The sequence below is a fragment of the Seriola dumerili genome, unplaced genomic scaffold (assembly GCF_002260705.1).
Source record: "Seriola dumerili isolate Sdu_G_001 unplaced genomic scaffold, Sdu_1.0 BDQW01000052.1, whole genome shotgun sequence".
NCBI lineage: Eukaryota > Metazoa > Chordata > Actinopteri > Carangiformes > Carangidae > Seriola > Seriola dumerili.
The window spans coordinates 1,129,294-1,152,851 of NW_019174307.1; positions in this window are offsets into that span (position 1 = coordinate 1,129,294).

Genomic DNA, 23,558 nt, shown 5'->3' on the forward strand with positions numbered 1-23,558 from the left:
ATTTTTGAACCATTTTAGCAGCTACATGCGGAGACAGTGACATTTTAGTAACTTTTCCTGTCAAAAATAAATCAGAAATGAATTTATAATGAAAAGAAATCCAACATTCCAGGAGCCTGTTGATGGAGCAGAAAGATAGAGCTGGCAGTAGCAGCGAAGCAGCCGCCCCGCACACACAATGCAGGCAGTGTGTTCCTGGCATTAGCGCTGTCATCTGTGTCATATCCAGCAGCAGCAGGCAGCTGTTGAAAGCAAAAAGGTCTTATAAATCCATCATACACTTACTGTCCAACACCAAACACCAGCCAGACAAAGTTAGCAACTGGTTAGTGAACATAATGATACATTTAGCAGCTAAAGAGCCAAATATGCCCCTCAGAAGTTGGTGGAGACCAAACCAGAGCTAAAAGGAGTGTGTTTCCATTCAAGGGAATGGGAGCACAACTCCAAATGAACGCTAATGTTGCTTCGTATCTGCTTGAACAAGCAAATGTTTGCTATGTTTGCCATATCAACATTATAAGGGCATGATATGTCAATGTGTTTACATCTAGTTTCCATTGCCCCCAGCTGAACTTTTTTTCTATTTTTCTCTGTTCATCTACCTGTTACATTTTGACAAAAAGTAAAAAAAACACCACCACAATATAAAAACACAAAATATTTTGTAATAAAAAAATAAAGTTTTTCTAATGAAAAATAAAGTTTTTTCATAATTTTTAGATTGTTATAATCAAATATCATTTAAAAATCAGATCTGCTTGTTCATTGAGTAGATGAGACAGCATTTGTCAAATCATTACCACCCTTAAATAGCTTTCTGTTACCAGTCAGCATTGCATCATCGTGTATGGATGTGGAAAAGTCTGAACACTGTCAGATAATCTGAGGGAGAGCTGATCCAATGCTGATGTTGAATGTTCATGCAGTTGTTGTGAATGATGAAGTGTGAAGATGATCCATCACAGTGAAATGCCCCTGAACACGAGAACCACTATCAACAGATTTATCAGTGTCACTTTCCTGTATTGCTGCATCCAGTTAGCAGACTTCATCAGCGTATTCACCGGGATGGGAAAATGACATTGTACTGCAGACATTGTTAACTTCGCTATTCAGTCATAAATAGTGACATAAACTATTCCATAAAGGCTCAGTTAGTGAGCCAACTGGAATCAAAGGTTTATCCCCTCCATCAAAATTCAAAACAGTGAATTGGTATTGGCTGTCACTCCCAAACTGACTGACATGATTGACATGTTTTTTGATATACTGTACATGTGTGAGTTAACAGGAACTAAATGTGTCTGTTTTTTTCAGATATGATGAGCTCAGAAACATAAAATGTTGATCTTTATTAGCTTCACGGATCGAAGGTCAGCGATGCAATTAGTTCACCACTTCAGACTCCGGTCTGGTTCAGACTGAAATATATCTCAACAGCTATTGAATGGATGGCCATGAAATTCAGTCCAGACATTCATGGGCTTCAGACAATTAATGACTAATGATGGTTGACATTTTATTTATTTTTGGAAAATATTTTAACCGACATTCATGATTACTGGACCATGTATCCTGATTTGTGAAGCTCCTGACTGAAATGGGAACTAATCACTTTGCCCTCAGCTGTACTTTGTGTTTAATGCTGATTAGCGAATCTTAACACGCTAATACTCGAGAATTAGATGGTGAACATGGTAAAACAGCTAAACACTAACAGGTTAACATGGCTAAAGGGATCTATTTTATACTGGAAACTCAAACTCGAGCACAACTTAAGTGTCTTTGCTGGTTTCAGACTGACACCGTTGGCATTTTCTCATCCAGCAGCAACATAAATAATTAAATAGCAAATACACTTGCGTTATTCTGAGTGCCCATGGGTGTCTTGTTCTTAAAATGAGGTGTAGGCAGGTGCACTGTTGATCCATTGCTATCTTGAGGCAGCAGAAAGCGATTGCATAATTGACCAACAAAAACCCGGTCTGAAGTAAATGACACAGTATTTTACTGTTATTTTAAGCGTGCATCTCTCCAACATAATTGTACCGCTTTCGGCATTTTGCGGTGTGCCACTACTAATAGCCTTTCACTGTGTTAACCTTCATTGAATCACCTGAAAAATGACACCAGGCTACACTATTACCACATACACCTCTACACACATCAGACTGGTCAGTTATAACTCCATATAACAGGAGGAGACCCGCACAGTCCGTGCGCCTACCACCTTGCGCTTGGCATTTGTTATTCAAATTTCAACTGAGGGCTCGGCCTGTTGGGTGAGACAGTAGATGATGAGCTCGTGAGCTTTCACTTTGCGTATAAACAGGTCTTTTTCCTCTGCAGAGAAGCATTCTTTTTCACCACCTAGCAAATCTGCCGTTATAATAACAATATGCCAAGGTGCAGGCATACCTGGCTTTTAAAGGGAATGGGGGATGGCATTCTGATTGGTTAATTGCATCTTGCGCCCAAAACACATCTATGATTAATTAACCAATTAACCCTTTTGAACCATGCGCGTGCCGCAGCGACCATTTTTCCTACCATCGAACAAGCAAAAGTGAATTTGGATCTTGTTCTTCAAAGTCAGTTTTAAATTACAGTTTATGGTGGAGCCTTTAAATGGCTTTGAAATAGTGATTATCCCAGATGATTATTCCTGTTGGAAATAAATAATAATAAAAAATATATATAAACACTATTGATACGTGCTCTGAATACTTTGATTCTGTACTTACAATCACTTATCTCATATTCAGTGGGATATAAACTGACCCGTTTGCCTTTTTTTCTTCTTCTTGAACGCAGCATGGAGGAGACGGTGCGAACACTACTACAGAACCAGGACGCACTGGAGGGCCCCAAGGTGGACCCACTGGACCTCATGAAAGCATACAAGGTACAAGAAGGACCTCCAGTCACCACTAAATATAATAATATAATAATACTAAATATGTTTATTTTTGTTTTCATCACTTGTGTGATGCTTATGTTGCCTTTGCCATCACCATTTTGATTTGAATCAAGTGAAGTCTTGTCTGTACATTTTGCAGATTGTTCTGAACTGTCAAAAAAGGTTAAATGATAAAGTCAAACAGTAGTTAGAGAACAATTTTCGCAGTAATGTGATACTGTAATAAGAAAATATATGAACAATCGATTGATTGATTTAACTTTTCAATCATCCAACTTGCAGATGTTAAAACTTTAGAATTAGATATACTTTTGATCTCACTATGAAATTACCTTTGAAGTTCTTTGAAGAACTGTTTCAAATCACGTTTATAATATGCTCTGTCAAGATTATAGTGGCAGGATGAGGTTTTTCTTTTGCAGGCTGTAATGTGTATCTAAAAAAATATGAAAAAGGGATTGTGGAAAATTTTAAAACTGAATGCCTGGGTGTTGCATGGTTTGAAAACTCCTTTTTAAGCAATATGGAGCTATGAAAGTGTATGGCTAGGGAAAGGATACTTACCCTCATCATAGTGAGCATTGTTTTAATTCATTAAAGAAAACAATCGCACTAGAATAAATACCTTTTTATGAAAAAAAAGAACTATTTACATTACATTAATTATAATCTATCGTATTAAAATTCCTATGACTATATTTTAGTATGATGTTTTACAATGTAACTTTCCCCCCCAAAATGTTGCTCCTATAATTTAATAGTTTACTTTGTTGGGACCTACTTTGGATGGTGATGGAGTCGCCACAATGTCACTGTATGAAAAGTGGTGTCGCACACACTTTATGTCTTCAGCTCTGATGTAGTTAATGAGAGGTGTTGGTGTGGATGAAAGTGCAAAATAAAATAAATTAGTCAGGGGGTCTTATGTAACACAGCCTCATCAGTCTTCTTTCCTTTTTATGCTACCGTCCACCTGCCTCTTCTTTTGAATCAAAGGTTTTTAATCTTTGGTTTCTGCCATTTTACTCTAATCATTAATGCTAAATGCTAAATAATGCAAAATTACAATAAGGGCCAATAAACACTGGGAAAACATCTCATCATCCAGGAGCTTCAGTGATACATCAGACAAAAGAAAACAGAGTAAAAAATAATGACACTTAAAGGTCCATATAGTCTAAAGGCAGATGTCCATGTGTTGTTTGATTATAAAGCAGGTCTAGGTTCTATATTAATACTGTGAAAGTATCAAAGTGCTCAGTCCACAGAGAAATGCACACTGCCTTTATACAGAAACTGAGCCTTAAAACCAGCTGTCGGGACTTCTGTAACTTTGTGATGTCACAACAAAGCAGTCACCACTTTCATGCCCACCTGGACCCACCAACCAACCTTGCAGGATTTGGTTTCTGGATTTTGGTTTGGTTTTCTGGTTTCTGGATTGTGACCGACCCTTTGTTAGTGGAGCTCCAGAGAGAAGCTTAAGAGAGGACATGTACATTGAGATGGTTTTTGGTTCTTAAACCCAAAAATATATCTTCTTATGGATCAACACTTCAAATAAAACACAGGTAAAATCTTCATGATTCATATGAAGTAAAGACATTAGATAAGCAATATCGGGTATACATTTGGAAAAAGACAGGGACACATATATGCCCAAAATAAGGACCAGAAATAAATTGTGTTCGATAGTGTAAAAGCACCATAATCAATCTAAAGCATTAGAGTACCTCGATACAGGTGATTGTGATTATTCACCGGGTTGAGGAGCAAATCTGAAAAGCTCTCACCCACCATGTTCCACTGAGCTTTCTGTGTCTAAACAATACATCCTGGTAATGTTGAATATCTACTTTATTCAAGAAAATAATGATGCTATACAGAATCAATTTATTTCTGTTTCTGTATTTCCCCAAATATTTTTGCAGTATAATTGAATTTCATGTTTTTGTTTGGGGCAGTTTTAAAGTGACTTCCAGCAAACTGGGATGAAATCTGACTTATTTAAAAGAGTTACCACTGAAATATAATTTGCCACCCCATGCTGCCACTATGACGATTGTTAAAGAATTGTGTGGGATCAGCTGACAGTCATGGTGACTGAGGCTTGCTGCAGTAGTAGTTTTGCTCCTGATGAACTGACGTCTGTGGAAAAGGCCTCAGTCAAAGTCAGAGAAGCCAAGTTAAAATACATATATGGATAATAAATTACATTCAAGGACACATTAACCGTTAGGAGGAAAGTCAAGGCTTCAACTTAATCATTTTGTTACAAATGCACAAATGCATAATCACAAAGACATACAAAACCTCTGACCCTCTCCCACTAAGCTTTTGCTGCACCACTGCTGCTCTCTGTCCATGAAAATATTCAGCTTTAAAAAACTGAATTTATCTCATGAATGCCTTCCTGTACCTCACAGTTTAATTGAGCAGACACATAGCCTCCCACTGGAGTCCCTTTTCTGGCCACCTGTTGAACAAAAGTCCAATATTCACCGGCTTTTCAGCCTTCGTTTGGACCACCAACATGTGAGGAGAATATTTGTCTCTCTATGGCTTGTTAAATGGTCCACCCTCTAAACCAGCCACTTTGTCTCTCTGCCATTTCACGCTGGGCATCAAGTACATGCAGCTTGTTTGAGCTTGGGAGCCGAGGAGACTGTCCTCATCAGAAAAATGACAGCATTGATCACTTGTTCAAACACTTTAAAACACCTATGATTTTGTGAGCTCTTGCAGCTGTGTAAATAAGACTGTCCTCACTAACTAGCATTGACACCAGTAGGTTGATGTTGTTGTCATACATAAAGCGTATGACCTTGATTCAGGAGAAAACAAGTGATGTCCTTCTCCTAGCAACAGTCTATACTTTTAGTTGTCTAAACTTTACCAGAGCTTAATTATAAAGGGGCAGATCAAAATTCTAATTAGTTAATTGTCATATTAGTCATTTCAGAGGGCACTGACAAAGCACAAATCATAAATTCTCCTATAAAAGATGGTATTTATAAGATAGCCGAGGCTTGACATGAACAAATAAAGTCTGTCTTCTAATAAAGGCTGGGTAAATAAAACACTGAGGGCAGTGGGATTACCTGTAACAACAGTCATGTCATACTCACCACTCTGCTGCTCTGGCTTCTCTTTTTTAAAACAGAAATGTTTTCATACATATTCATTTCCCATTTTTTATTCTTTGCCATTCGTACAGTAAAGCTACTTTCACTTCCTGGTGTGTCTTTTCAAATTAAAATAAAGGATAGGCTGATGTGAAAATTCATTCAGGGAAAATGGCAAAGTGGAACGCCTGACATGACTCTTGCAGTACTGATGGAATTAGTGCTGCAGAAATCGACATAACACTGAATTTATAGATAGAGGTAAAAGTAGAAATAGGCCCTGATTGGCTTTGCCATCGAGGTAAATGCTTTTATTCACATTGGCCACTATTTGAGAATTCATGGTATTTTGCAGTTGAATTTGTTGAAGCTGGAAGAGTTGGCCAACAGCTTTATATTGGGTGTTGATATGGGGGTGATGAGTAATTAGTCAACCATGCAGACAGGTGAACCAGTGCAATATAGTAAAAGCTGCAAAGCCTGCAAACTGAAGTGTTGATTCTCAGTGAGATCGACAATACGGGTTTGTTTGATTCAATATTAATAAAGTAAGGCAAAGTTGAATTTTAAAGTCAACTTTAATATGGAGAATTATTCTTCATTTCTTTGTGACTTTGAGGCATGAATCTTTGATCCACACTCTCTGCGTTCCAGGACAAGCTCCTGGAGGAAATGTGGAAGCAGCAGGACAGTCTAGAGGGTCCCACAGCCACAGCAGCAGAAATGCCCACCTCGCCCGAGGCTGGCGGTGGATCGGATGAAAATTCAAAGGACAGCAATCCCCTGCTAGAGCGACTCAGAGCCCTGGAGGTAAAGTGGATTGCATGGTCCACTTCTTACCCTTCCCCCAACTGTTGCCCATTTCCCCACTTTTCCTGCTCCCCATGTCCTTTCCCCTCAACCCTGAAATGTCAGATTGATCGATACATTGTCGCATGTTTAATTGAATCATTTCACTTGATATCTATGGAGACTTGGTCTAAGTGACCAGCTCAAGGGCAGGCCGTCATCCAAGGACTGAACATTGATGTATTGGCCACAAGATGATCCGTCTGATCACTACAAATTTTTGTTTCTGCCATGTATAAGATGGATTACAGGGTTGTTGATATGTTGTTAGTTCATTCCTATCGTTTGACTCTGACAAGCAATTACACAGATCAATAAACTAATTATCACATTTTTTACTATAGCAGAGGTCAGCATATTGTGGCCTGTGGTCCGTTACCTAAATTATAGTTGTGCTTTTTTTTTTCTTACTGGGGTTCATCAAATCCTTTAGGCATGTTGCAGAAATCTACAATTTTTGTGATGTCAAACTGGGTTTTATGGTGTTAAAATGGAAAATTCCTAGCTGAGGGGTCAGCTGTTTTTAAATCAATCTGAGATCTAAGATAAAAAATTCTACAAACACTGCCTTAGGTAGATATCAATCCTCAAGAACAGTAGGACATGAAAAATGTCACTTACTGTCTAACTCAATCATATCAGCTTATGAAATCAAAAGTATTTACTTGTTTAAATTAAATAGCGCAAATGATAATTAACCACTGTCACGTGTCATTAATAGCTTCTGAATGTTGTGGCTTCATTTGAAAATATCAATGGGACATGTAGATGACAAACACGTACAATCAGTGTGTCATCATGCCTCTATGCATCCTGGTATACTACGGAAAATGAGAGGCCATTATGCAGGAGAGTGATCCTTGGGGCAGGGGGACAGCAGAAGATGAAGGAGTTATTCATATCCAGGAGGTGATAATTAGAATGCTGACAGGGTAGTTAACATTTGGAGTCAGTGTTCCAGTGAATGTACAGTGCGCCTCTGTCACACCTTCCCTGCTGAAGAGGTAATAGGACTTACCATCTGTTGAGAGGTCTCAGACAGCCATTATTGATCACACTGCTATATGTACTGAAACGCATAGCCTAAAGGAGAAATCCACCTAAAAACAGAGTTCATTGTCATATTCTGCATGGTCTTTGTTTTACTGGATGTGTTGTGATTTTTGACCTATTCTATATCGTCATGTTTTATCTTTTTAATATATATGATCAGTAGATCCTTACATGAAGGCCAAGAAACAGAAACTTGTTCTGAGAATCATATTTTATCTTGTTCTCATTTTACTTGACTATGATTATCTTTGCTATAATCATGGTCCCTTCTTAGAAGATATGAATATAAATGAACTTCTTCTTGGCTCACAGAGAGAAAACTTGTTAAACTCAGGAAAAGTTGTAATTATTGTTGGTGTTAAGTGCGAGAAGATGTGACGAGGGATGGTTACTGGATATCACACCTTTGTGCTGATCTGTGGAGATGCTTGTGCTTAAACAAAATGTGTCTGTGAGACTGAGAAAACACTGAACTTGCAGTTGGTTGACCAAAACATGTTGGTTCGTAAAATGGAAAGCTTAAAACAGATTGGTGTTAGACGGTTTACGCTTTCTTTTTTATTGTTTATTATTCAACTATGAATATCCAGGAATTATATTTCAGTTAAAGTGTAGCTTAGTGGCTTAAAGTCAGTGATGCAGACTGATCCTTGGACAACTAAATGAAATTTACGGAGATTTCATAAAGCCCTGCACAAATCAGTGAATAGCATGAAGCATTACATTGTACCTTATTTCCACTATATGTGTCAAAACTGCACCCATTCCCCCTGAGTCCTAACTCTGTCAAATCTGAATGGATTCAGCATGACTAACACTTTGTGAGGATATCATTATGTCCAATGTTCATCACAAATAAACGTCCATAAATATACTTAGAAAATATCTCACTACTCACAACTTCCTTGTAACTGCAGAGCTTGCCAGAGAATCATCAAGTTTTCTTCAGTATCGATGTGATCCAGTGATAGATTTCTGTGCAGCCATGGGTACACTATAAACAGGAATTGCTAACAAATAATTCAGCATAACTTTCACTGCCAATTTGCCACAATGTAAATAAATATAGGCTAAAAAAAAACAGGTCTTATATTGCTCACGGTCAGGGTTCCAATTACGGGGGATTGGGGGAGTCTGACCCCCCCAGATTAAGATTTAGACACCCCTAAAAAAGGTAAAAACAACTGTGGAAATATCCTTCTTACATGTAATTGGAAATATTATATTTCCCATGTTTATTCCTGGAAGAATCTTGTAATACGATCTCAGACACCCCTAAAGTGGACCATACCATTTCTTAACCTGGATTTTAGTTTAATATCTGGTTTTGTTTAGTTGTTTTGCTTAACGTCTGCCTGCCTCAGTGGCTCACGGCTTGGGGGTTCTGCCCTCATGCCTCAAGCAAGTTGATACACTAGGTAAATATAATTAGCAGTAGCAAACTCTCTAGTTTGTCTAATAAAGTTTACTTTCAAGTATCTGTGGATAACCAGTAATTTTAGCTAGTTTCTCATTTTAGCCTCAAGTTACAATTTAGCTAATTAATGTTAGCTAGCTGATAGCCCGCCCTTTGATTTTCCAATGTCATATATGATCTAATGTTAGCAAACACTGGTGCTCAGTCATGAGCAGTGGAGAGACAATGGCGGTGGCGGTTTTGTCTTTTTCCTCTTTGATAAAAGCTTTTATAATAAACTCCCTCTTTGTTTTCACTCAGGAATTCAGGGTGTTTACCTGTTTGGGTCATTGAACAATATCAAAATCCATGTTTGCTGAAGGATCATTAATTGTATTAGCAGTGGTGGAAAGTAACTAAGTACATTTACTGTAAGTACTGTGCTTAAATACAGTTTTGAGGTACTTGTACTTTGCTTGAGCATTTCCATTTTATACTACTTTATACTTCCACTCCTACATTTCAGAGGGAAATATTGTACTTTCTACTCCACTACATCTATTTGACAGCTTTAGTTAAACAAGCAAGAGACTGTAAGGACTGTGACACTTCAGTTCACTGAAGCACACGGCTGCTCTGTACTGGGTTCCCTTGTGCCTTAGAGAGAAAGTTGACTCCCCCGATTGTCATTGTATAATTCTCATTCTGCCTCTAGTGAAACTACTTAATGAATCCATGCCATTATACTATATAGAGAATAATTGCAAAAAATGTATCTTTTTTAAAAAAAAAACGTATAGTACAACTCACATGCAAATTTATAGCATTTCTGAGTAGCCCAACTTATACATAATAATGTATAAATAGCAATGCTAAGCTCTGCTAAGTTGTGACTCTACTAAAAGCCTGTAAATAATGAGAGATAAAACTAAGCAAAGGATTCAAATTAAACTGACCAAACAGCAAATACATTGGAAGATTTTATAATTTAATAATGAAGCAACATTACATGCGCCATGTGTGTAAGTGCCTCGACTATAGATGCTTTAATGTTGCATCCTGCATCCAGATACTCAGAATAATTGTGTGTGAGTATTTACCAGCATGGATGCTTGCTGAATTAAGTCAGTGATATTCCGGTGATATTTCATTTTCTGTGGTACTTAAGGAAGCCTGCATAACCACTCTGTCATTTGTGATTATCTTTTAGATTTAAGTGCCCCCTTAAATTACACCAATATCCTTGACTACTTTGTTGACCCTAATGGATAATTCTGAGTGTACTTTGTGGTTTTCATGCCGCTGCCTCTTCATGGTGGCTGCCTTTATTTTTTATCCACATTTGTAATTAAACTTTAACACCGAACTGAAGAAACATTACAGGGTTTTCCATTCAGTTGGAAACTACGTTCCTGTCATTATGGCACACTTGGGTACCTTCCATGTAATTTACCATGAAGAATGTTAAAATATTTGCTCTCAGAACCACAAAAAAGAGTGAGAAGATAAATAATAAAAACAGACTGAGCTAGCTGTGGTTCTTGACAGAGGAGAAGTCAGTGACTCTTCTCAGCTCCTCGACCAAAAAGCAATTTTCAGTGGAATTTGACAGTTAAGCCTAAAACACTGATTGATGCGATGCTCTCTGCAGATCAACCATGTTAACTGTGAGAAAACAAGGATGAGGGAGCATGGTGGTAAGCACTCTGCCAAACATTTACATTTTTGCAAGTGATTTATTTTTCCATTCAGGATAAGTTTTGCAGATTTAATACAATATGCAGATTGAAAAAACAGTTCTTTAATTTTATAAATTAAGACTTAGGGCTTCATTTTCCGGATATTAATCAGTATCGTTGCAGCAGCCAGTCACTCTTAAAATATTGTGCTGTAATATTGTGTATTATCACTTTAGGTTAGAGTAAGGATGATACCAAGCTGTGTGAGGTGAGTTCATCTTTGAACCCGGCTCACTCCTGTGATTATCAGCCATTACTGTGATTTTCTGTGAACCTGCTGTGCAGAGGAGTTGCCCACAGCACATGAGAGAAAACAAGCCAGCGCAGGTAGCTCAACTTTTAAGATTTACTGGACTAATCATTTCAGTGGAAAGTCACCTCCTGAGTTCCCAGAATGCTTTTTGTTCCCCGTCGGGCGAAACCGCTGTCAGTAATTGAATTATACCTGGGGTACCTCAAGTGAGCCTTGCAGACACAGTGAGGGTCTGCAGGACGCCTGACATTTAAAGCATCATTCATTTAGAACCATCGTTCTCCGGTGAACCTGCAAAGCCCACCGTGCTGCAGAGAGACAGCCTTTGTATCTGTCCGTCTGTCTGTCTGACTGTTTTTGGCTAACAGAAGACAACATCCTCAAAAGCTCGCATTTAACCGCAGGAGATTGATAAAGTATTTCTGATTCTGATTCTGATTTATCGTGTTGCACATGTGTTTTTTGCTGGAACGACCATGGTATTTGTCATGCCTATTTGACTCTAGCTGAGACTTGAAATCTTAGCTATACAAGTTTTACCAAATTATACCTGGGTGGCAGTAATTACTGTAATTTTTGCAGCTGAACTGTCTATTTTTTGTTTCTGCAGGCGGAAAATTCTGCTCTGTCGATGGAAAACGACAATCAGAGGAAGCAGTATGAACGCTGTCTGGATGAGGTGAGTCTTAGTGTTCGCACAACACTTTGAAGAACTAACATGTGTGACATGTTGCACACTCATATCAATGTCAGATTTGAAAGGAATAGTTTGACGTTTTGGGAAATAACTATTATCAAATTCTTGCTGAGAGTTAGATGGAAGATTCTACCCTCTCATTTCCAGTGTTTATGCTAAGCTAAGCTAACTGTCTTCTGGCTTTAAAATAATAGTTTGTGTACAGACATAAGATTGCTACTATTCTTTTCAACGGGAAAAGAATATTGATATCAGACTTGTTCCCTTGAGTTAAGTGAAAGGTGGAAGAGCAGAAACTCGGTCTGTCCAAAATCAAAAACCACACAGACTTCTAAAGCTCATAAACACATTTGATCTAGTCTGTTTGATTTTTACTGCACAAAACTGTACAGTATTAAATAAGTTGTGGGTTTTTGTGTACTTTATCATACAGACTAAACAAACAAGATACAACCATTCAAAGCACATGATCTGAAGCGGGTGGCGCGAATGCATTTAGAGCCCATCCATGTCACTTTTGATATTTTAACAGTTGCTGAGCCAGGAACACGGTTCGGACGGGTTGTACTGAGTTTCTTCATTAATCATGGGAGTGTTTTGGGCGTAACGTCCAATAAACCAATCACAGTGCCATCTCCCATTCCCTTTAAAAGCCAGGCGCGCTTGCACTTTGGCAGATTGCTATTATAACAGCACAGCGTTTCACACAGAGTTAGATTCTATTTGCAGCGAGACGATTACATATTGTGACTGACCAGTGAGCCCAGTACTGACGCAGACACTCAGCAACTCAGGAAACGCTGAGTGAGTCTGCACAGCTGCAAAGCTCTACAGTGATGTAACGGAACAAATCACAGCGTCTTTTATGTTACATTACGAAAACTGTGAATAAATGTTAGATTCATTATGAAACTGTGGTGGAACAAATTTAGAGAAAAGCTATGGAGGATTTAGAAAGAAAGAGTGTTTTTCTGCAGAGTCTTATGGCAGTGTCGTAAAGCACACACTGCTGTATGTCACAAAGAAGCTCTGACCTTCTGTGGGCTGTATTGTCACGTTCCACTGACTAATCCAAACATCTGAAGCCATTTTCAGCTCACTCTGGTTGTGTGTGGCAGGCACATTGTGCGCCCGCATATGTAGGTGCATGTTACTCTAATGCGCCCTTAAAATAACACTGAAGTACTGCACCACTGACTTAACACCAGGTTTTTGTTGGGCAAGTCACTTTCCGCCGCCTCACAGTAGCAATGCATCAACACTGCACCTGACCACACCTCATTTTAACACCAACACGCCCATGGGAGCTCAGATGGACGCAAGTGTATTTGATATTTAAACAACATGGACGTCGGACAGGAAAATGACAACTGTGTCAGTCTGAAACTAGCAAAGACACTTGCGTTGTGCTTCAGGCCAGGTGTAAGATAGAGCCCTTAGCGTGTTGGAAGGCAGACTTTTTCAGTCTAAACAGAGCCAGGCTAGCTGTTTCCCCCAACCTCCAGTTTTTATGCTAAGCTAGGCTAACCAAGTTGTTACTCCAGCTCCATACTTAATGCACAGTTATGAGAAAGGGATCGATCTTCTCATCTTGCTCTTGGAAACAAAGAGAATAAGCAAATTTCCCAGAATGTTGAACTATTCCTTTATCTTTCTACTTAAGTTATTTGGCGATCAGGCCTCAGACAGTCACAGATGACCATCAGCTCCTGTAGCCAAGAGACTCGCACACACTCTGACTATTATCTATAGTGTTAGTGAGGTCCATGGAGGAAAGCCAAGAGAGGCGTATGTCTCTAATTGAAGCGGACAGACAACAGAGCCCTGGGCGGTTTGAGAGTGAGAGCTCAGCGCTCGGGAGGACAGACTCCTTCCCTCTTCTTTTTCTCCCTGACAACACCGTGATTGTCTCTCCATCCTTTTTCCCCGTCTTTCCTCCATCTCTCTCCAGCCGACAAGACCGCTCCACTTTATTTTTTCTTAGCAGCCTCCACTAATGGGCTTGTTACCATGGAGATTGCTGCCCATGAGAATTTAGCATATTCTGGCTGAGGACAGAAAAGAGTTTCAGCCGAGGGATTCATTTCTCTTCTGCTGCTTTTCAGTCTTATTATACACATGAATCGTTTTTGGGGAAATCATTCAGAGGGCTTCCTGTCATGGTCTGAATGAGCTGAGGCGAGTCGTTTTGATAGATAGATGATAGTTATTATTCCAGTGTCAAGGTATAATATGCGCTTCTACTTCAGAAATCAAAATAAGCAGAGGAGAAAGCATTTCTGATCGTGCTGTTTTATAGCCACAAAACTAGACTGAACTTTTTCTGCTGTGTATAGAGAATAAAAAAAAAAAGATGTATAGAGAATAGAAAATTTAGACCAGACCTATCCTAATTACACCAAGACAAGGGGGGGAACTTAGGAACCATAGAATTGTTCAGATTTTTTCCAGAATATTTTGGTTTATTTATGTGCTGCGGACAAAGTTGGATATACTAACTGCAGGCAACCGCCATGTGATTTCACTGAGTTTGTGATGCAACATGCTGTCAATTTGTCCTCACAGCAGCTTACATGCCTCCAGATTCTTTCTGATGGTGTTCGCAGTGGGTCATTTTCATTTAAAGTCCGTCTGCATTTCAAAGCTTTACAGACGTTTCCGAAATTCATTTTAAAGTAATGACCAGACTTCTGATCAATTTTTAACATATTTTTTTACTTTCTTTTTCCTTGTGTCTCTCCAAGGTTGCTAACCAGGTGGTCCAGGCCCTCCTCACACAGAAGGTTTGTCTCAGTCTCTGCACCACTGACGCACCCTTATTACAGACAGCCCTTAGATTCGGCCAGAGAAATGAAGACTTTCACAGTGTTGAGTAGCTGCATGTCTCTTGCCTCACAATCTTTCAAAGTAAAAGACATCTAAAAATCATTTGGGGTTAGATTTGGTGGTGACAAAGTTCAACATCCACAATCAGTTCCACTCCAGTTTTGGACTCTTTAATGAAGTGATGTGGACTCAGATTTGACATGACAAAATTAAAAAAGACTGAGTACAATACAAGTGACTTGTGACTTCACATGAGCTGAAGCTTTTTGACTTGGAACAACTCGATTCCTCCCCAAAAGATAAAAAAAAAAAAACCATATGTGCAGTTAATCAACTTCATTTTCTTCCAACCAATCATACTTACATACCTGTAACAAGACTAGGTCGAAACCTATTGCTGGACCGGGTTGTATTTGCATTCTGCCTAGTGTCAGTTTAGCTTCAGCCTCTTATCTGTTTGTTTCGCTCCTACTTCCCAACAAAGCAGTTCTCATTTACATGTTTTTCTGTTTTTGTTGCCAGACAAGGGAACTAGTTTGAAATGAAGGCCCATTAAGACTACATGTGAACTTCCAAGCTGCTGCTTTGCACTAATAAAATCCTGATTTTATAACCGTGACATCATTTTCCAAAAGAATAATATAATACCTGATCAAACAAAGTGTAGGACCTGAACTTGATTTGGAACTTGCAGGTCGTGACTTAGGACTTCATAATCAATACTACAGATTTACTTGTGACTTACAAAACACTGACTTTGTCCCAACACTCAACAGGACGAGAAGATCTTCATCACTCTGCTGGATTAATATACAGCACAAAGTGATTGAAACTTTTAATTATACTTACACATGAAGGCAAAATGAGAGAGATGCCCATGGATTTTGGAAAATCTTGAACTCTCAGAACTATCATTTAGATAATTCAAATAAATGTATTAATACAACCACAGTGGAATAATAAATGATTGTGACAGTAAAACTTTTCAGTTTACTGAAAAGTAAACAAGCATTTTGGCAAAATGTATTTATGTATCAAATGAAAAAAAAAGATGCTGTCAGCATTTGGACTCCATGCTGCAAAGTAACTGCTGCAGCCATCAGATGAATGTAATTCATCGATGCCCATTTAATTGTCATTAAATAAGAATACTCACTCAAAATACATTACACATTATATAATTGTGTACATGTATTTACTTTGCACATGGAGTCATTTGTTTGTGGTAGCTACACTAAGTTATAATTAATTTGCTAAGGTGATATGATGTATTCTTAACAAAGCATATTTAAATAGTTTTTGTTGCAACGATAAGATTCACCAACAAAATGCTCGACTACTTTTTGTTGCTGTTGCTTTGATGTTGTTTTTTTCGCCGTCATGTGTTTCTTGCATAAATACAGCATTGTGTCCTGCAGCTGTTAAATTAGCATCTGATACACGTGTAGTTCTCTGAAATATCCCCGTAGTCACCATTATCTGTCCATTTTTCTCCTCTGTGGGGGTTTCTAGGACTTGAAAGAGGAGTGTGTGAAGCTGCGGACCCGCGTGTTTGACTTGGAGCAGCAAAACCGCATACTGAGTGTGCTGTTCCAACAACGTGTCAAAATGTCTGCGATTCCTGTCTCCCAGGTAGGAGCACATGGTACAATGGACACAGACACTGACAGACGTAGCCTGCTTCAAGGCTGTTTGAATTTTACATGAGCAGCGCTCCACTTCTAAAGGTTACTAACTTTCAAAAGGACCACAAAGAGAGAGAAATCCAACCAGAATGCAATTCAATTTAAATGGTTATGTTGTCCAGTTTTACGATATGATTTAGACATGGAAATGGATTCATTTGGGCCTTGTATTCTTTTATTCTCAAACAGTGTAGTTAGTGTCACAGTAGCTTGCTCCAGTGCACTCAAGTGACCTTTCATAAAGCTGTAGCTGCAAAGTGACGGTGTAGAAGTCAGAAAATGTGCTGAACATGTTTCTTTAATTAAGATGCTCTCAACCGTAGAAGGCCAGGGATAACCGGTGAAAGCCCAGGCCTTCCTGTTGTATTGTTAGCCTTCATGACAGCTCAGCTGCTCTACTCAATATATTTTTTCTATTATCACATTTTTATTTTTTCCTTTTATCAAAAATACATATAAAAAATAATGATGCACAGCCAGTGAACATACTGTAACATCATGTGTCCCACCCACAATGTTATAAATACAGAAAAAAGAACAGACCAGGACCTGTGGAACAGTTCATGTAGATCTATTAAATGGGCAAGGTTGATGGATCGGATGTGGGTCAAATATGTAGCAAACAAGAGATCGGGAAAAATACTGCTCAATGTTTTTTGTATGAAAGTTGATTAACTTACTATGTGGACTTTGACAGGAGTCGCCACAGAGAATCATCTCCCAGCTCTACAGGTCCTCTCAGCTCTGTGTAGGGTTTTAGTGTATTTTTTCTGGTTTGTTTTTCTGGTTTGCAAAGTCTGCTCTTTGTAAACTTTGTGTTAACTTTCCAGATCTGTGGCTCTGAAACGTAACATGAACAAGGACTTTAATTATCCTCTGTGGCAGTGACCACAATGCACAGCTTTCAGTAATTATTATGCTGAGGTTTGAGCTTATCTAGACGCTTAAAGGCTCAGTAACTTAACAACCCCTGACAACATGCATTAAATGTGGCTGCGGCTACATACTGATATTTCTTGCACACCCTGGGAGACACTCACAGCCTCACTAGACTACATCACACATTCAAGTTACCCACAAGGACACCTTGCAAAAGCCACTTATTTCCAGCATCAATAGGCATCTATTTTCAGAATAAAAGCCCTAAACTGCGCTACCCAGGAGTCGGTGGAGATCAAAGCAGAGCTAAAAGGAGTGGGAATATTGAACTCACATCTGTCAGGTCACCTGAAACAAGACTCCAAATTGATACTACAACGTGCTAATGCTGCTTTGTGTCTGCTCAATGTGTACATACTGTTTAGAAGGTGATAATGTCAGTAGCGTCAGTGTTTTGCTTTTAGCTTGTTCTGATACCTGCAAGTGGCCGAAAAAATTGGTTATGACACTATAGGTTTGTAGTTTACAAGTAGTAGAGTTACTGCTGACAGCTGACTGCTGTATGTATGTGGCGTTGCCTCGTAGTGTGGGGGATGGATTGTCCCAGATTTGTACCTCCAATACTCTTTCAGTCTCCAATCTTCCTGGCAGTGATGAGCAGTGCTTACAACACACTTCAGTGTCTGCCAGCATTTGGGTTCTGGTTATCTATTGCCTCAAAGTTGCAACAAAATTTGGAGGGTGGTCATTCCTCATGACAGCAGAAGCCTTGGAAAGGGGTTTTGGTTGTCAGACATGTCACTGAGAACAGGGTTAGGCAATGTCAAGAAGTTCATTAGACGCTGATGAAACTCGGGGCAAAGAGTCGGTTTCGGACATTTAAAGTCAGAATAATTAGTTTTCAAGGAAGTCATGATAACTCTAAAAAAAACACTGTCAAATGTTGCTGTTATATACTGTTTTATTTATTTATTGATGTTTTCACTGATGTTCATGTATCTTTGAAAATGTTCATGTTCCATCTTTTAAAGAGGCATGTTAAACTAACAATCTGGAATTATGCATCTTTTCCTTCCCTCTTTATTTCAACTGCAGCAGTACACAGTATGACAGCACCTGTACGGTTTGATTAGCTTTTAACTGTTCCTCCTCTTTTTTTATATAAGTATTTTGAGGCTTGTTTATGTAACTTCGCTAACAGGCTTGATTTGGCCGCTTTGATCAATGTCTAACAATAATGAGGCAGCACTGCTCTCATGCTGCACAGCGCCGCCTGGACAGACATACACAGACAGACATTTTAAACTGAGCAAATACATTTGGTCCTGAAGTATGTTCAAAGTGAAAGTGGTGAGGTCAGTCAAACATGTAGAAGAGTTCATTTACAGAAATGACAAGTATTTGTTATTAACTGTGTCAGAGGAAAAGCTTCTGTAGAAGAGGTCAGAGCTAAATCAAACTACAAGGTGAAGTTTAGTGGTGGTGACGCTGAAGTCATGTGACCGTGGTGTAGTTGGTTTATAGCCTAGCATTAGCTTTTTACTTCTGCTGATTGTATTTAGGCTTCAAACATCATGAAGTGGTGTTCATTAGTGAAGATGATCCTGCTGAACTAAACCTGTCAGGATCATTAACTGTTGTTTGCCACAGAGTTTATTTTCTTCAGTAATCCAAAAGCCCATGTAAAAATCCCATTGGCTTTTTGTCAAGCGAACCAGGGTGATGCTAACATCCGGGTTGGCCCACAAAAATATGTCATCCCTGCAGACTCTAGTTTCAATCCAAATGAAGAGCAAATTTAAACCAAAATTATTATTGCATATTATAACAATATATATTATTCCTGACAGTGTTTGGATCGGTGAGTATTATCTCAGATAATCAAGTGGTTGACTTTCTGTCTAATACAGAATAAAAAAAAAAAAGACACAAACAAAATAAAACAAAATAAAACAACTAGATTATATTTAGACCCGACTTGCGCCCAAGGACTGCGTCTCTGCCACCAGAAATGAAAGCATGTGGACAAGCAGTTCACTTCTCCAGTATTTGCAGAGCTGTAGTTGTTCAATAGCACAGCACGCGCTTCAAGCATGTGGTAATTGGCTTCAACAAGCCCGTGAAATTCCTGCTGGGATAATAACAGCAAGAAATCCTGATCGCAGTTCAATAACCCAACGATTGTGTCAATTACAGCTTACACCTTTTTGAATATAGAGCTGAAATAAAGGGCTAACAAGCTGGGCTCAACCATCCATTGCAGAGGCTTTCTTCCAATATTCAGCTCAAAGAAAGAAAGAATCAAGTGTCCATCAAAAGTATCATATTTCATTTATTCATGGCAAAGTTGTCCAGCTGACTTTATACTCTTATTTTTACTGTGCACTGATCAGCCACAGCATTAAAACCAGTTACCAGTTTTAACGCTGGGGCTGATCAGTGTGTAGTTTCTCTGTTTTATAACAGTTTGTGTAAACACAACCAGGCTGTAAATGTGGACTGGTGAGTAGATCGGTTTTCATCTTCAACGTGATGATGTTTAACGTCCTCGACAACCTCTGTAGTCTCATTTAGACACTTGTTAGCAACCGGCATTTTGCATGTAAAAGCTTAAAGAAATCAGTACTGGAGTATCAAGTGACTGATTTTGTTGTCGAATAAAACACGGAAATGTCTCGAGCTTGTGTTAACCACAGACCGTATTTCAGCCATCTGACCAAAAACCCATTAAAAAAACCCAGGGATTTCAGCGCTAGGGAACCAGAGGTGCTAAAATGCTAATTTTCTACAATGACCACAATGCAACTACAACACATGCATTTTCAGCGAGGTGCACTCATCTCTTGATTCTTGATCCTGAAGTACCTTACAGGAATCCAGACTTTTAGCATGTGTGTGTGTATGTGTGTTTACACACTATGTAGTGTAGCAAAGATGCCTTCTCCAAACCCTGTCAATGCTGCCATGTAACTGCCGTAGCCATATTCCAGTACTGATCTACCATTATTATGGTTGCATGACTGGATCAACTTCTCAGCTGCAGCTTTCATCTGGCAGCTCACAGACCAGCTGTACTCTTCATTACTATTTGAAACCAGTTCAGGGCTGCAAACTCAGAGGAAGGAAGCCATTCATTGATGAAAACTATTCCTGTAACTACCACTGTACACAGGACCACTTATGAACATCAAGCTTTTCTTCACATCTCAGCATCAGGATTGGTCCATTAGCATCACAGACAGCTGAAGTTCGAGTTTTGCCTCATTTTGGGTCCATTACAGCATGAAATATGTATAGAGTCTGTAGGGGCAGATTAATGTCACTAAATATTATCCAGGGTGTTGACAATCACAGGGTAGAATTTACTGTTCATCATGAAGTTAGATTGACAGCTAAGACATACTTTAGTAATGGCGTAAATGCAAAATGTAGTTTATTTAGCCGATGACATTAAATTTTGATCTGTACTGAGTCCCTTTCTTCGTCTCGGCCACAGCAGATACAGGACTTAGATGCATAATCGGTCTCGATCGGAGCGCTGGTAGAGTTTCAGTCAAAACTTTTCTAAACCGCTCAAATCCTAATGAAGCGACCCCTCTCACTCTTGTGCAGGGAGTCAGAATCATTATGCAGAAGACAGGAGAGAAGTTTCTTTGTTCCTAAAGGTCTCTTTGGATTGTCGGGGCTCTCAGCACGGCTCCTCTCCTTGGACAAACCTACGCTCCGTATTCAGAGGACCGGTTTTCCATCAAAGACAGAACTGGTCATTAACATAAAAAATACTGAATAAACTGTATGAACACTGCAGAAATTCCTTTCTCCAGCCTTTGGGAAATCATCATGGAAAGTCTGTGAATTCCCAGACCAGTTCATTAAGTATGCTGTGAGCCAAGCAGAGCAGGAAATGCTGTCCTTCATCTATGACCTTTTCTGTAAAGGTCAAACTCGCAGACTCTTGCTAAAAGAGGGATTCGGTGTTTGTAGGAGAACTGCATGTAACACCGCAGAGACGCTCAGCTGCTTCTGCTGGAAAGAAGTATGGTACATGATGCATTTTACATTGTTTGTTTGTTTCTCAGAAAGTTTAAATCTTTGGCAACAGATTATTCATGCAGCAGCGTTTGCTTAATATGAGAATTTCATATCAAGCAAACAGAAAGACCATTAATTAGTCATGTTTCTTGAATTTAAGACTCACCTAATGAATAATATCTCATTAATTTTAATATTTCTGGTTATGTTTTGACTGTTTGACCTGCAGTTTGTGTCTCGACTCCTCTGCCAAACATTTCAGCCAAGTTTCCTCTGATTAAACGCTCTGTCTTCTGAGTAAAATAGTTATTAGATCATTCTCGGGCTAGAAAATACTTTATTGTTTTCCATTTGTTGGTGTGGATCATAGACTGTGTGGATGCTGAATTCCTAATCTTGGGAGCTACTTTTACTGTTTCACCAGGCAAGATGGTTTTTGCAACATAAAAAAGTTCAAAATGTTAATAACACAACATTGCTGGCAGCATGACGAAAAAAAGAAAAAAACTTTTATGTGCCAAATACTGAGCCTTTGATTCACTAATGCAGCTTTCCCAGTTGTCCAGGAGGCTACATTAGTCGTGTAAGATAATTATCTCACGCCTGAAGCTTGAATTTTAAGCACAGTTGTTATATTTGTCTCCAGCAAAGTCACAAACAAAAGTTTTGAGAACAGGCCTTGCATTTAAATCACTGATTTCAAAGTGCAGGGTATTTTGGTTGTTAACTTCCTGAGAAAATGACAGATTTACAGATGAACAACAGTTTGTTTTATTTGTGGTTATGATAGATGGATGTATTCACTGAGAGAGGTCAGGGAGTTTCTAGGTAAGATAATGATTCATTTACATGACAATACAAACTGTTGAATTATTTAGATTTGTGAAAATGGATTTTATTTTAAGATTAAAATAAAGATGCTGATGGTTAGTTACAGTAAAGTTAGCAAAACAGATGCCGGGTTTACTTATCCAGCAACATTAACATTCATTCATTCATTCATTCATTCATTAGCCATACTGCTTATCCCTTTAGAGTCGTGGGGGGATGGAGCCAACCCCAGCCAACATTGGGCGAGGGCAGGGTGCATCCTGGACAGGTCGCCAGTCAATCACAGTGCTGACATATAGAGACAAACTGAGACAAACAGCCATTCAAGCTCACATTCACACCTACGGGCAATTTAGAGTCGCCAGTTAACCTAAACCTGCATGTTTGGACTGTGGGAGGAAGCCCACAGTCCAGTACAAGGAGGAGACCCACGCAGGCACAGTGAGAACATGCAAACTCCACACACACACACACACACACACACACACACACACACACACACAGACATTAACATTCTCTTAGCCTTTATATTGTCTCTCCTTTATTCTGTCTCCAACAACTCAAACTGCTTTTTATTCCCTCTTAAGTTTGTTCAAATGACACGATGGTTAAACTGCACTGAACATTTTTGAATTCATGCCACACTCAGCATGGGAAGCTATACCCAAGATATTGCTAATTATATGTTTAAAGCTGCATTGTAATGCTTTAATCAACAGCTTTCTGACATGTGTTTGGTGTCTTATCTGAACCTCTTCTAATGCCGAACACATCCAGCGCTCCAGACATAGGCGAAGGTCATTATTCTTCATAAGCCCCTTTTCTCTGAAGACCCTGGACCGCTCACCTGTGTTAGAGATGAGCCAGGCCTCTGAGACCAGATGAACAGTATGATTACTGCAACAAGAGATCGCAGCCTTTGTACTTCCACAAAGTGGGAGCAAAGAGGCCAGAATGAATTAGGCTCTGCACGCTGTTACAGCTGCAGAGAGCACTTGAAAAAAATGAAGCACAGGTCATTTCATTGTCCTCATCAGTGATGGAGAGAGGGAAATGATCAGTGATGGAGGGCTTTTTAATTGGAGACATAACACTGGTTGGGTATCAATTTGCCAGATAACACACCGGCAATGATGCATGAATTATTGAAATGGAAAATTTGTTTTTCACTGCGAGTTATGCTTGTTAGTTTCCTTAATCACTGTGACGGCACACCTGTTCCCAGTCAGGTAGACTGACTCTGAGCGAGGTTACGGCAAGGCTCGCAACT